The sequence below is a fragment of the Tursiops truncatus genome, unplaced genomic scaffold, assembly GCF_011762595.2.
Source record: "Tursiops truncatus isolate mTurTru1 unplaced genomic scaffold, mTurTru1.mat.Y mat_scaffold_388_arrow_ctg1, whole genome shotgun sequence".
Lineage (NCBI taxonomy): Eukaryota > Metazoa > Chordata > Mammalia > Artiodactyla > Delphinidae > Tursiops > Tursiops truncatus.
The window spans coordinates 39,502-54,170 of NW_022983294.1; the positions used below are offsets into that span (position 1 = coordinate 39,502).

At 44.2% G+C, this 14,669-nt stretch overlaps 1 long non-coding RNA gene across 1 annotated transcript; it reads right to left on the bottom strand.

Annotated features, from left to right (window-relative positions):
• Window positions 1-10,760: 10,760 nt before the first annotated feature.
• Window positions 10,761-13,930, bottom strand: LOC141277747 (uncharacterized). The gene is made up of 3 exons (XR_012329529.1): window positions 13,863-13,930; window positions 12,285-12,366; window positions 10,761-10,787 (listed from the first exon to the last, which is right to left on the bottom strand). It is a non-coding gene; the product is annotated as an uncharacterized lncRNA (long non-coding RNA).
• Window positions 13,931-14,669: the final 739 nt, after the last annotated feature.

The window sequence follows — 14,669 nt, forward strand, 5'->3', positions numbered from 1 at the left end:
GACTCAACACCGCATATTAAACGCCTAAGAATGTACCTGACTAGTAAGTATCTTAAAACCTATGGATTGCTATGTCTCCGAAAGAGAATCAAGCATGTGTACAGGGGCATAAACGCAGCAGTGATAGGATTGGAGAGGTTCGGTGAGCAAATGAAGACCCTTTGAAGTCATATTGCATGGTACCCATTCCACGGGTTCAACTACCCAGGTTTAAGGTATTCTTCCTTCAGCTAAAACATGCATGTGGAACCTAGAGTATGATCAACCATGTGATCGGGAGACGTGTTCAAATATGTCTCAGTTTTCCTCCCCTGGTACTCGGGTGCAACATTCCAGACGCTTTACTAACACTCTCCCCACTTGGAGAGTCAGTCCCTTTAACCTCCTGTTTGGCCCAGTTTGCAATTTCTGCGGAAGATGAACAGGAATATCGAGAACCAATGAGAGACTAGCTGGAGGTGTCTGGACGGGCAAATTAACTCTCATTTCCCACCAGGAGAGGAATTAACCAAAGGCTCAGCGTGCCGTGCCGGAACCAGATTAGGGCCTGAAGCCATCCTGCGGTGTTGCGGCCAGGTCACAAGAAAGCGAGTTGAAGAAAGGAGCTCAGGGGCACTGTAATTCACAAACCTGCAGAGTTATAAATGACAGCTATCGTCCAAAAATAGACTGAAGTAAGGCTGCCAAGAGGACTTGAAAGCGGGGCAGAATTGCAGGAAACCGATTTCAGGAGGTAGACTGGAATTGCATTGAAAGCATAGGAAAAGAGGCAGAACGTCCACAATGATGCACTTGGCCAAAAAGGGCGTATGCGTTTTTTCCTGAATATATTCAGGAAAAAACGCATACGCCCTTTTTGGCCAACCAAGCAAGCTTGCAAAGGAAATCTGCACTACAATGAAGTCTCACTTCCCCCCGGTCAAAAGGGCCATCTGAAAAAAGTGTAAAATCCAGAAAGGCAGGACAGGCCATGGAGAACTGGGAGCCTTGTTATGCTGATGGGCGGGATGTAAATTGCCAACAACCCCTCGGGAGAAGTGTATGGTGTTTCCTGAAACATCTAAAAACAAAGCAACAGAGCCTAGGGCACTTCCACTTATGGTCCTATAGCTTAGGGAAATTAAAATCAAAAACACAGCCACCCCAAAGTTTGGGACCCTCTGTTTACAAGAACCTCGTTTACAGTACAAGTTCAACATCCAGAAAGTGAAAATGGATAAAGAAGTTGTGGTATTCACTTACAAAGCAGTATCACTCAGCAATGAAATCTATGTCATCAGGCCGTAGCAGCACAATGAGTGGATTCAGGTATGATGATTCTAACTGAAATAAGTCACACAGAAAAAGAAACATCATAAGATATCAGTAATACACGGAATGTAAACTTGGCTACACAGGAACTGAATTACAGAACAGAACAGGGTCTCAAATTTAGAAAACCAACTTATGCTTGCTTAAGGGGAAAGGTGAGTTGGGGTGCTGCATAAAACCAGAGATTGAAATGAGCACAGATAAAGTTCCTTAAGCCAAATATGGAATAGACAAGAGCTACTCCTTGCTCAACGAAATGGACTCAACACCGCATATTAAACGCCTAAGAATGTACCTGACTAGTAAGTATCTTAAAACCTATGGATTGCTATGTCTCCGAAAGAGAATCAAGCATGTGTACAGGGGCATAAACGCAGCAGTGATAGGATTGGAGAGGTTCGGTGAGCAAATGAAGACCCTTTGAAGTCATATTGCATGGTACCCATTCCACGGGTTTCAACTCCCAGGTTTAAGGTATTCTTCCTTCAGCTAAAACATGCATGTGGAACCCAGAGTATGATCAACCATGTGATCGGGAGACGTGTTCAAATATGTCTCAGTTTTCCTCCCCTGGTACTCGGGTGCAACATTCCAGACGCTTTACTAACACTCTCCCCACTTGGAGAGTCAGTCCCTTTAACCTCCTGTTTGGCCCAGTTTGCAATTTCTGCGGAAGATGAACAGGAATAGCGAGAACCAATGAGAGACTAGCTGGAGGTGTCTGGACGGGCAAATTTAACTCTCATTTCCCACCAGGAAGAGGAATTAACCAAAGGCTCAGCGTGCCGTGCCGGAACCAGATTAGGGCCTGAAGCCATCCTGCGGTGTTGCGGCCAGGTCACAAGAAAGCGAGTTGAAGAAAGGAGCTCAGGGGCACTGTAATTCACAAACCTGCAGAGTTATAAATGACAGCTATCGTCCAAAAATAGACTGAAGTAAGGCTGCCAAGAGGACTTGAAAGCGGGGCAGAATTGCAGGAAACCGATTTCAGGAGGTAGACTGGAATTGCATTGAAAGCATAGGAAAAGAGGCAGAACGTCCACAATGATGCACTTGGCCAAAAAGGGCGTATGCGTTTTTTCCTGAATATATTCAGGAAAAAACGCATACGCCCTTTTTGGCCAACCAAGCAAGCTTGCAAAGGAAATCTGCACTACAATGAAGTCTCACTTCCCCCCGGTCAAAAGGGCCATCTGAAAAAAGTGTAAAATCCAGAAAGGCAGGACAGGCCATGGAGAACTGGGAGCCTTGTTATGCTGATGGGCGGGATGTAAATTGCCAACAGACACTCGGGAGAAGTGTATGGTGTTTCCTGAAACATCTAAAAAACAAAGCAACAGAGCCTAGGGCACTTCCACTTATGGTCCTATAGCTTAGGGAAATTAAAATCAAAAAGACACAGCCACCCCAAAGTTTGGACGCCTCTGTTTACAAGAACCTCGTTTACAGTACAAGTTCAACATCGCAGAAAGTGAAAAATGGATAAAGAAGTTGTGGTATTTACTTACAAAGCAATATCACTCAGCAATGAAATCTATGTCATCAGGCCCTTAGCAGCACAATGAGTGGATTCAGGTATGATGATTCTAACTGAAATAAGTCACACAGAAAAAGAAACATCATAAGATATCAGTAATACACGGAATGTAAACTTGGCTACACAGGAACTGAATTACAGAACAGAACAGGGTCTCAAATTTAGAAAACCAACTTATGCTTGCTTAAGGGAAAGGTGAGTTGGGGTGCTGCATAAAACCAGAGATTGAAATGAGCACAGATAAAGTTCCTTAAGCCAAATATGGAATAGACAAGAGCTACTCCTTGCTCAACGAAATGGACTCAACACCGCATATTAAACGCCTAAGAATGTACCTGACTAGTAAGTATCTTAAAACCTATGGATTGCTATGTCTCCGAAAGAGAATCAAGCATGTGTACAGGGGCATAAACGCAGCAGTGATAGGATTGGAGAGGTTCGGTGAGCAAATGAAGACCCTTTGAAGTCATATTGCATGGTACCCATTCCACGGGTTTCAACTACCCAGGTTTAAGGTATTCTTCCTTCAGCTAAAACATGCATGTGGAACCCAGAGTATGATCAACCATGTGATCGGGAGACGTGTTCAAATATGTCTCAGTTTTCCTCCCCTGGTACTCGGGTGCAACATTCCAGACGCTTTACTAACACTCTCCCCACTTGGAGAGTCAGTCCCTTTAACCTCCTGTTTGGCCCAGTTTGCAATTTCTGCGGAAGATGAACAGGAATAGCGAGAACCAATGAGAGACTAGCTGGAGGTGTCTGGACGGGCAAATTTAACTCTCATTTCCCACCAGGAAGAGGAATTAACCAAAGGCTCAGCGTGCCGTGCCGGAACCAGATTAGGGCCTGAAGCCATCCTGCGGTGTTGCGGCCAGCTCACAAGAAAGCGAGTTGAAGAAAGGAGCTCAGGGGCACTGTAATTCACAAACCTGCAGAGTTATAAATGACAGCTATCGTCCAAAAATAGACTGAAGTAAGGCTGCCAAGAGGACTTGAAAGCGGGGCAGAATTGCAGGAAACCGATTTCAGGAGGTAGACTGGAATTGCATTGAAAGCATAGGAAAAGAGGCAGAACGTCCACAATGATGCACTTGGCCAAAAAGGGCGTATGCGTTTTTTCCTGAATATATTCAGGAAAAAACGCATACGCCCTTTTTGGCCAACCAAGCAAGCTTGCAAAGGAAATCTGCACTACAATGAAGTCTCACTTCCCCCCGGTCAAAAGGGCCATCTGAAAAAAGTGTAAAATCCAGAAAGGCAGGACAGGCCATGGAGAACTGGGAGCCTTGTTATGCTGATGGGCGGGATGTAAATTGCCAACAGACACTCGGGAGAAGTGTATGGTGTTTCCTGAAACATCTAAAAAACAAAGCAACAGAGCCTAGGGCACTTCCACTTATGGTCCTATAGCTTAGGGAAATTAAAATCAAAAAGACACAGCCACCCCAAAGTTTGGGACGCCTGTTTACAAGAACCTCGTTTACAGTACAAGTTCAACATCGCAGAAAGTGAAAAATGGATAAAGAATTTGTGGTATTTACTTACAAAGCAATATCACTCAGCAATGAAATCTATGTCATCAGGCCCTTAGCAGCACAATGAGTGGATTCAGGTATGATGATTCTAACTGAAATAAGTCACACAGAAAAAGAAACATCATAAGATATCAGTAATACACGGAATGTAAACTTGGCTACACAGGAACTGAATTACAGAACAGAACAGGGTCTCAAATTTAGAAAACCAACTGATGCTTGCTTAAGGGTAAAGGTGAGTTGGGGTGCTGCATAAAACCAGAGATTGAAATGAGCACAGATAAAGTTCCTTAAGCCAAATATGGAATAGACAAGAGCTACTCCTTGCTCAACGAAATGGACTCAACACCGCATATTAAACGCCTAAGAATGTACCTGACTAGTAAGTATCTTAAAACCTATGGATTGCTATGTCTCCGAAAGAGAATCAAGCATGTGTACAGGGGCATAAACGCAGCAGTGATAGGATTGGAGAGGTTCGGTGAGCAAATGAAGACCCTTTGAAGTCATATTGCATGGTACCCATTCCACGGGTTTCAACTACCAGGTTTAAGGTATTCTTCCTTCAGCTAAAACATGCATGTGGAACCCAGAGTATGATCAACCATGTGATCGGGAGACGTGTTCAAATATGTCTCAGTTTTCCTCCCTGGTACTCGGGTGCAACATTCCAGACGCTTTACTAACACTCTCCCCACTTGGAGAGTCAGTCCCTTTAACCTCCTGTTTGGCCCAGTTTGCAATTTCTGCGGAAGATGAACAGGAATAGCGAGAACCAATGAGAGACTAGCTGGAGGTGTCTGGACGGGCAAATTTAACTCTCATTTCCCACCAGGAAGAGGAATTAACCAAAGGCTCAGCGTGCCGTGCCGGAACCAGATTAGGGCCTGAAGCCATCCTGCGGTGTTGCGGCCAGCTCACAAGAAAGCGAGTTGAAGAAAGGAGCTCAGGGGCACTGTAATTCACAAACCTGCAGAGTTATAAATGACAGCTATCGTCCAAAAATAGACTGAAGTAAGGCTGCCAAGAGGACTTGAAAGCGGGGCAGAATTGCAGGAAACCGATTTCAGGAGGTAGACTGGAATTGCATTGAAAGCATAGGAAAAGAGGCAGAACGTCCACAATGATGCACTTGGCCAAAAAGGGCGTATGCGTTTTTTCCTGAATATATTCAGGAAAAAACGCATACGCCCTTTTTGGCCAACCAAGCAAGCTTGCAAAGGAAATCTGCACTACAATGAAGTCTCACTTCCCCCCGGTCAAAAGGGCCATCTGAAAAAAGTGTAAAATCCAGAAAGGCAGGACAGGCCATGGAGAACTGGGAGCCTTGTTATGCTGATGGGCGGGATGTAAATTGCCAACAGACACTCGGGAGAAGTGTATGGTGTTTCCTGAAACATCTAAAAAACAAAGCAACAGAGCCTAGGGCACTTCCACTTATGGTCCTATAGCTTAGGGAAATTAAAATCAAAAAGACACAGCCACCCCAAAGTTTGGGACGCCTCTGTTTACAAGAACCTCGTTTACAGTACAAGTTCAACATCGCAGAAAGTGAAAAATGGATAAAGAAGTTGTGGTATTTACTTACAAAGCAATATCACTCAGCAATGAAATCTATGTCATCAGGCCCTTAGCAGCACAATGAGTGGATTCAGGTATGATGATTCTAACTGAAATAAGTCACACAGAAAAAGAAACATCATAAGATATCAGTAATACACGGAATGTAAACTTGGCTACACAGGAACTGAATTACAGAACAGAACAGGGTCTCAAATTTAGAAAACCAACTTATGCTTGCTTAAGGGAAAGGTGAGTTGGGGTGCTGCATAAAACCAGAGATTGAAATGAGCACAGATAAAGTTCCTTAAGCCAAATATGGAATAGACAAGAGCTACTCCTTGCTCAACGAAATGGACTCAACACCGCATATTAAACGCCTAAGAATGTACCTGACTAGTAAGTATCTTAAAACCTATGGATTGCTATGTCTCCGAAAGAGAATCAAGCATGTGTACAGGGGCATAAACGCAGCAGTGATAGGATTGGAGAGGTTCGGTGAGCAAATGAAGACCCTTTGAAGTCATATTGCATGGTACCCATTCCACGGGTTTCAACTACCCAGGTTTTAGGTATTCTTCCTTCAGCTAAAACATGCATGTGGAACCCAGAGTATGATCAACCATGTGATCGGGAGACGTGTTCAAATATGTCTCAGTTTTCCTCCCCTGGTACTCGGGTGCAACATTCCAGACGCTTTACTAACACTCTCCCCACTTGGAGAGTCAGCCCTTTAACCTCCTGTTTGGCCCAGTTTGCAATTTCTGCGGAAGATGAACAGGAATAGCGAGAACCAATGAGAGACTAGCTGGAGGTGTCTGGACGGGCAAATTTAACTCTCATTTCCCACCAGGAAGAGGAATTAACCAAAGGCTCAGCGTGCCGTGCCGGAACCAGATTAGGGCCTGAAGCCATCCTGCGGTGTTGCGGCCAGGTCACAAGAAAGCGAGTTGAAGAAAGGAGCTCAGGGGCACTGTAATTCACAAACCTGCAGAGTTATAAATGACAGCTATCGTCCAAAAATAGACTGAAGTAAGGCTGCCAAGAGGACTTGAAAGCGGGGCAGAATTGCAGGAAACCGATTTCAGGAGGTAGACTGGAATTGCATTGAAAGCATAGGAAAAGAGGCAGAACGTCCACAATGATGCACTTGGCCAAAAAGGGCGTATGCGTTTTTTCCTGAATATATTCAGGAAAAAACGCATACGCCCTTTTTGGCCAACCAAGCAAGCTTGCAAAGGAAATCTGCACTACAATGAAGTCTCACTTCCCCCGGTCAAAAGGGCCATCTGAAAAAAGTGTAAAATCCAGAAAGGCAGGACAGGCCATGGAGAACTGGGAGCCTTGTTATGCTGATGGGCGGGATGTAAATTGCCAACAGACACTCGGGAGAAGTGTATGGTGTTTCCTGAAACATCTAAAAAACAAAGCAACAGAGCCTAGGGCACTTCCACTTATGGTCCTATAGCTTAGGGAAATTAAAATCAAAAAGACACAGCCACCCCAAAGTTTGGAACGCCTCTGTTTACAAGAACCTCGTTTACAGTACAAGTTCAACATCGCAGAAAGTGAAAAATGGATAAAGAAGTTGTGGTATTTACTTACAAAGCAATATCACTCAGCAATGAAATCTATGTCATCAGGCCCTTAGCAGCACAATGAGTGGATTCAGGTATGATGATTCTAACTGAAATAAGTCACACAGAAAAAGAAACATCATAAGATATCAGTAATACACGGAATGTAAACTTGGCTACACAGGAACTGAATTACAGAACAGAACAGGGTCTCAAATTTAGAAAACCAACTTATGCTTGCTTAAGGGGAAAGGTGAGTTGGGGTGCTGCATAAAACCAGAGATTGAAATGAGCACAGATAAAGTTCCTTAAGCCAAATATGGAATAGACAAGAGCTACTCCTTGCTCAACGAAATGGACTCAACACCGCATATTAAACGCCTAAGAATGTACCTGACTAGTAAGTATCTTAAAACCTATGGATTGCTATGTCTCCGAAAGAGAATCAAGCATGTGTACAGGGGCATAAACGCAGCAGTGATAGGATTGGAGAGGTTCGGTGAGCAAATGAAGACCCTTTGAAGTCATATTGCATGGTACCCATTCCACGGGTCTCAACTCTCCAGGTTTAAGGTATTCTTCCTTCAGCTAAAACATGCATGTGGAACCCAGAGTATGATCAACCATGTGATCGGGAGACGTGTTCAAATATGTCTCAGTTTTCCTCCCCTGGTACTCGGGTGCAACATTCCAGACGCTTTACTAACACTCTCCCCACTTGGAGAGTCAGCGCCTTTAACCTCCTGTTTGGCCCAGTTTGCAATTTCTGCGGAAGATGAACAGGAATAGCGAGAACCAATGAGAGACTAGCTGGAGGTGTCTGGACGGGCAAATTTAACTCTCATTTCCCACCAGGAAGAGGAATAACCAAAGGCTCAGCGTGCCGTGCCGGAACCAGATTAGGGCCTGAAGCCATCCTGCGGTGTTGCGGCCAGCTCACAAGAAAGCGAGTTGAAGAAAGGAGCTCAGGGGCACTGTAATTCACAAACCTGCAGAGTTATAAATGACAGCTATCGTCCAAAAATAGACTGAAGTAAGGCTGCCAAGAGGACTTGAAAGCGGGGCAGAATTGCAGGAAACCGATTTCAGGAGGTAGACTGGAATTGCATTGAAAGCATAGGAAAAGAGGCAGAACGTCCACAATGATGCACTTGGCCAAAAAGGGCGTATGCGTTTTTTCCTGAATATATTCAGGAAAAAACGCATACGCCCTTTTTGGCCAACCAAGCAAGCTTGCAAAGGAAATCTGCACTACAATGAAGTCTCACTTCCCCCCGGTCAAAAGGGCCATCTGAAAAAAGTGTAAAATCCAGAAAGGCAGGACAGGCCATGGAGAACTGGGAGCCTTGTTATGCTGATGGGCGGGATGTAAATTGCCAACAGACACTCGGGAGAAGTGTATGGTGTTTCCTGAAACATCTAAAAAACAAAGCAACAGAGCCTAGGGCACTTCCACTTATGGTCCTATAGCTTAGGGAAATTAAAATCAAAAAGACACAGCCACCCCAAAGTTTGGACGGCTCTGTTTACAAGAACCTCGTTTACAGTACAAGTTCAACATCGCAGAAAGTGAAAAATGGATAAAGAAGTTGTGGTATTTACTTACAAAGCAATATCACTCAGCAATGAAATCTATGTCATCAGGCCCTTAGCAGCACAATGAGTGGATTCAGGTATGATGATTCTAACTGAAATAAGTCACACAGAAAAAGAAACATCATAAGATATCAGTAATACACGGAATGTAAACTTGGCTACACAGGAACTGAATTACAGAACAGAACAGGGTCTCAAATTTAGAAAACCAACTTATGCTTGCTTAAGGGGAAAGGTGAGTTGGGGTGCTGCATAAAACCAGAGATTGAAATGAGCACAGATAAAGTTCCTTAAGCCAAATATGGAATAGACAAGAGCTACTCCTTGCTCAACGAAATGGACTCAACACCGCATATTAAACGCCTAAGAATGTACCTGACTAGTAAGTATCTTAAAACCTATGGATTGCTATGTCTCCGAAAGAGAATCAAGCATGTGTACAGGGGCATAAACGCAGCAGTGATAGGATTGGAGAGGTTCGGTGAGCAAATGAAGACCCTTTGAAGTCATATTGCATGGTACCCATTCCACGGGTCTCAACTCTCCAGGTTTAAGGTATTCTTCCTTCAGCTAAAACATGCATGTGGAACCCAGAGTATGATCAACCATGTGATCGGGAGACGTGTTCAAATATGTCTCAGTTTTCCTCCCCTGGTACTCGGGTGCAACATTCCAGACGCTTTACTAACACTCTCCCCACTTGGAGAGTCAGCCCCTTTAACCTCCTGTTTGGCCCAGTTTGCAATTTCTGCGGAAGATGAACAGGAATAGCGAGAACCAATGAGACTAGCTGGAGGTGTCTGGACGGGCAAATTTAACTCTCATTTCCCACCAGGAAGAGGAATTAACCAAAGGCTCAGCGTGCCGTGCCGGAACCAGATTAGGGCCTGAAGCCATCCTGCGGTGTTGCGGCCAGCTCACAAGAAAGCGAGTTGAAGAAAGGAGCTCAGGGGCACTGTAATTCACAAACCTGCAGAGTTATAAATGACAGCTATCGTCCAAAAATAGACTGAAGTAAGGCTGCCAAGAGGACTTGAAAGCGGGGCAGAATTGCAGGAAACCGATTTCAGGAGGTAGACTGGAATTGCATTGAAAGCATAGGAAAAGAGGCAGAACGTCCACAATGATGCACTTGGCCAAAAAGGGCGTATGCGTTTTTTCCTGAATATATTCAGGAAAAAACGCATACGCCCTTTTTGGCCAACCAAGCAAGCTTGCAAAGGAAATCTGCACTACAATGAAGTCTCACTTCCCCCGGTCAAAAGGGCCATCTGAAAAAAGTGTAAAATCCAGAAAGGCAGGACAGGCCATGGAGAACTGGGAGCCTTGTTATGCTGATGGGCGGGATGTAAATTGCCAACAGACACTCGGGAGAAGTGTATGGTGTTTCCTGAAACATCTAAAAAACAAAGCAACAGAGCCTAGGGCACTTCCACTTATGGTCCTATAGCTTAGGGAAATTAAAATCAAAAAGACACAGCCACCCCAAAGTTTGGACGGCTCTGTTTACAAGAACCTCGTTTACAGTACAAGTTCAACATCGCAGAAAGTGAAAAATGGATAAAGAAGTTGTGGTATTTACTTACAAAGCAATATCACTCAGCAATGAAATCTATGTCATCAGGCCCTTAGCAGCACAATGAGTGGATTCAGGTATGATGATTCTAACTGAAATAAGTCACACAGAAAAAGAAACATCATAAGATATCAGTAATACACGGAATGTAAACTTGGCTACACAGGAACTGAATTACAGAACAGAACAGGGTCTCAAATTTAGAAAACCAACTTATGCTTGCTTAAGGGGAAAGGTGAGTTGGGGTGCTGCATAAAACCAGAGATTGAAATGAGCACAGATAAAGTTCCTTAAGCCAAATATGGAATAGACAAGAGCTACTCCTTGCTCAACGAAATGGACTCAACACCGCATATTAAACGCCTAAGAATGTACCTGACTAGTAAGTATCTTAAAACCTATGGATTGCTATGTCTCCGAAAGAGAATCAAGCATGTGTACAGGGGCATAAACGCAGCAGTGATAGGATTGGAGAGGTTCGGTGAGCAAATGAAGACCCTTTGAAGTCATATTGCATGGTACCCATTACACGGGTCTCAACTCTCCAGGTTTAAGGTATTCTTCCTTCAGCTAAAACATGCATGTGGAACCTAGAGTATGATCAACCATGTGATCGGGAGACGTGTTCAAATATGTCTCAGTTTTCCTCCCCTGGTACTCGGGTGCAACATTCCAGACGCTTTACTAACACTCTCCCCACTTGGAGAGTCAGTCCTTTAACCTCCTGTTTGGCCCAGTTTGCAATTTCTGCGGAAGATGAACAGGAATAGCGAGAACCAATGAGAGGCTAGCTGGAGGTGTCTGGACGGGCAAATTTAACTCTCATTTCCCACCAGGAAGAGGAATTAACCAAAGGCTCAGCGTGCCGTGCCGGAACCAGATTAGGGCCTGAAGCCATCCTGCGGTGTTGCGGCCAGGTCACAAGAAAGCGAGTTGAAGAAAGGAGCTCAGGGGCACTGTAATTCACAAACCTGCAGAGTTATAAATGACAGCTATCGTCCAAAAATAGACTGAAGTAAGGCTGCCAAGAGGACTTGAAAGCGGGGCAGAATTGCAGGAAACCGATTTCAGGAGGTAGACTGGAATTGCATTGAAAGCATAGGAAAAGAGGCAGAACGTCCACAATGATGCACTTGGCCAAAAAGGGCGTATGCGTTTTTTCCTGAATATATTCAGGAAAAAACGCATACGCCCTTTTTGGCCAACCAAGCAAGCTTGCAAAGGAAATCTGCACTACAATGAAGTCTCACTTCCCCCCGGTCAAAAGGGCCATCTGAAAAAAGTGTAAAATCCAGAAAGGCAGGACAGGCCATGGAGAACTGGGAGCCTTGTTATGCTGATGGGCGGGATGTAAATTGCCAACAGACACTCGGGAGAAGTGTATGGTGTTTCCTGAAACATCTAAAAAACAAAGCAACAGAGCCTAGGGCACTTCCACTTATGGTCCTATAGCTTAGGGAAATTAAAATCAAAAAGACACAGCCACCCCAAAGTTTGGAACGCCTCTGTTTACAAGAACCTCGTTTACAGTACAAGTTCAACATCGCAGAAAGTGAAAAATGGATAAAGAAGTTGTGGTATTTACTTACAAAGCAATATCACACAGCAATGAAATCTATGTCATCAGGCCCTTAGCAGCACAATGAGTGGATTCAGGTATGATGATTCTAACTGAAATAAGTCACACAGAAAAAGAAACATCATAAGATATCAGTAATACACGGAATGTAAACTTGGCTACACAGGAACTGAATTACAGAACAGAACAGGGTCTCAAATTTAGAAAACCAACTTATGCTTGCTTAAGGGGAAAGGTGAGTTGGGGTGCTGCATAAAACCAGAGATTGAAATGAGCACAGATAAAGTTCCTTAAGCCAAATATGGAATAGACAAGAGCTACTCCTTGCTCAACGAAATGGACTCAACACCGCATATTAAACGCCTAAGAATGTACCTGACTAGTAAGTATCTTAAAACCTATGGATTGCTATGTCTCCGAAAGAGAATCAAGCATGTGTACAGGGGCATAAACGCAGCAGTGATAGGATTGGAGAGGTTCGGTGAGCAAATGAAGACCCTTTGAAGTCATATTGCATGGTACCCATTCCACGGGTTTCAACTACCCAGGTTTTAGGTATTCTTCCTTCAGCTAAAACATGCATGTGGAACCCAGAGTATGATCAACCATGTGATCGGGAGACGTGTTCAAATATGTCTCAGTTTTCCTCCCCTGGTACTCGGGTGCAACATTCCAGACGCTTTACTAACACTCTCCCCACTTGGAGAGTCAGCCCTTTAACCTCCTGTTTGGCCCAGTTTGCAATTTCTGCGGAAGATGAACAGGAATAGCGAGAACCAATGAGAGACTAGCTGGAGGTGTCTGGACGGGCAAATTTAACTCTCATTTCCCACCAGGAAGAGGAATTAACCAAAGGCTCAGCGTGCCGTGCCGGAACCAGATTAGGGCCTGAAGCCATCCTGCGGTGTTGCGGCCAGGTCACAAGAAAGCGAGTTGAAGAAAGGAGCTCAGGGGCACTGTAATTCACAAACCTGCAGAGTTATAAATGACAGCTATCGTCCAAAAATAGACTGAAGTAAGGCTGCCAAGAGGACTTGAAAGCGGGGCAGAATTGCAGGAAACCGATTTCAGGAGGTAGACTGGAATTGCATTGAAAGCATAGGAAAAGAGGCAGAACGTCCACTATGATGCACTTGGCCAAAAAGGGCGTATGCGTTTTTTCCTGAATATATTCAGGAAAAAACGCATACGCCCTTTTTGGCCAACCAAGCAAGCTTGCAAAGGAAATCTGCACTACAATGAAGTCTCACTTCCCCCCGGTCAAAAGGGCCATCTGAAAAAAGTGTAAAATCCAGAAAGGCAGGACAGGCCATGGAGAACTGGGAGCCTTGTTATGCTGATGGGCGGGATGTAAATTGCCAACAGACACTCGGGAGAAGTGTATGGTGTTTCCTGAAACATCTAAAAAACAAAGCAACAGAGCCTAGGGCACTTCCACTTATGGTCCTATAGCTTAGGGAAATTAAAATCAAAAAGACACAGCCACCCCAAAGTTTGGACGCCTCTGTTTACAAGAACCTCGTTTACAGTACAAGTTCAACATCGCAGAAAGTGAAAAATGGATAAAGAAGTTGTGGTATTTACTTACAAAGCAATATCACTCAGCAATGAAATCTATGTCATCAGGCCCTTAGCAGCACAATGAGTGGATTCAGGTATGATGATTCTAACTGAAATAAGTCACACAGAAAAAGAAACATCATAAGATATCAGTAATACACGGAATGTAAACTTGGCTACACAGGAACTGAATTACAGAACAGAACAGGGTCTCAAATTTAGAAAACCAACTTATGCTTGCTTAAGGGGAAAGGTGAGTTGGGGTGCTGCATAAAACCAGAGATTGAAATGAGCACAGATAAAGTTCCTTAAGCCAAATATGGAATAGACAAGAGCTACTCCTTGCTCAACGAAATGGACTCAACACCGCATATTAAACGCCTAAGAATGTACCTGACTAGTAAGTATCTTAAAACCTATGGATTGCTATGTCTCCGAAAGAGAATCAAGCATGTGTACAGGGGCATAAACGCAGCAGTGATAGGATTGGAGAGGTTCGGTGAGCAAATGAAGACCCTTTGAAGTCATATTGCATGGTACCCATTCCACGGGTTTCAACTCTCCAGGTTTAAGGTATTCTTCCTTCAGCTAAAACATGCATGTGGAACCCAGAGTATGATCAACCATGTGATCGGGAGACGTGTTCAAATATGTCTCAGTTTTCCTCCCCTGGTACTCGGGTGCAACATTCCAGACGCTTTACTAACACTCTCCCCACTTGGAGAGTCAGTCCCTTTAACCTCCTGTTTGGCCCAGTTTGCAATTTCTGCGGAAGATGAACAGGAATAGCGAGAACCAATGAGAGACTAGCTGGAGGTGTCTGGACGGGCAAATT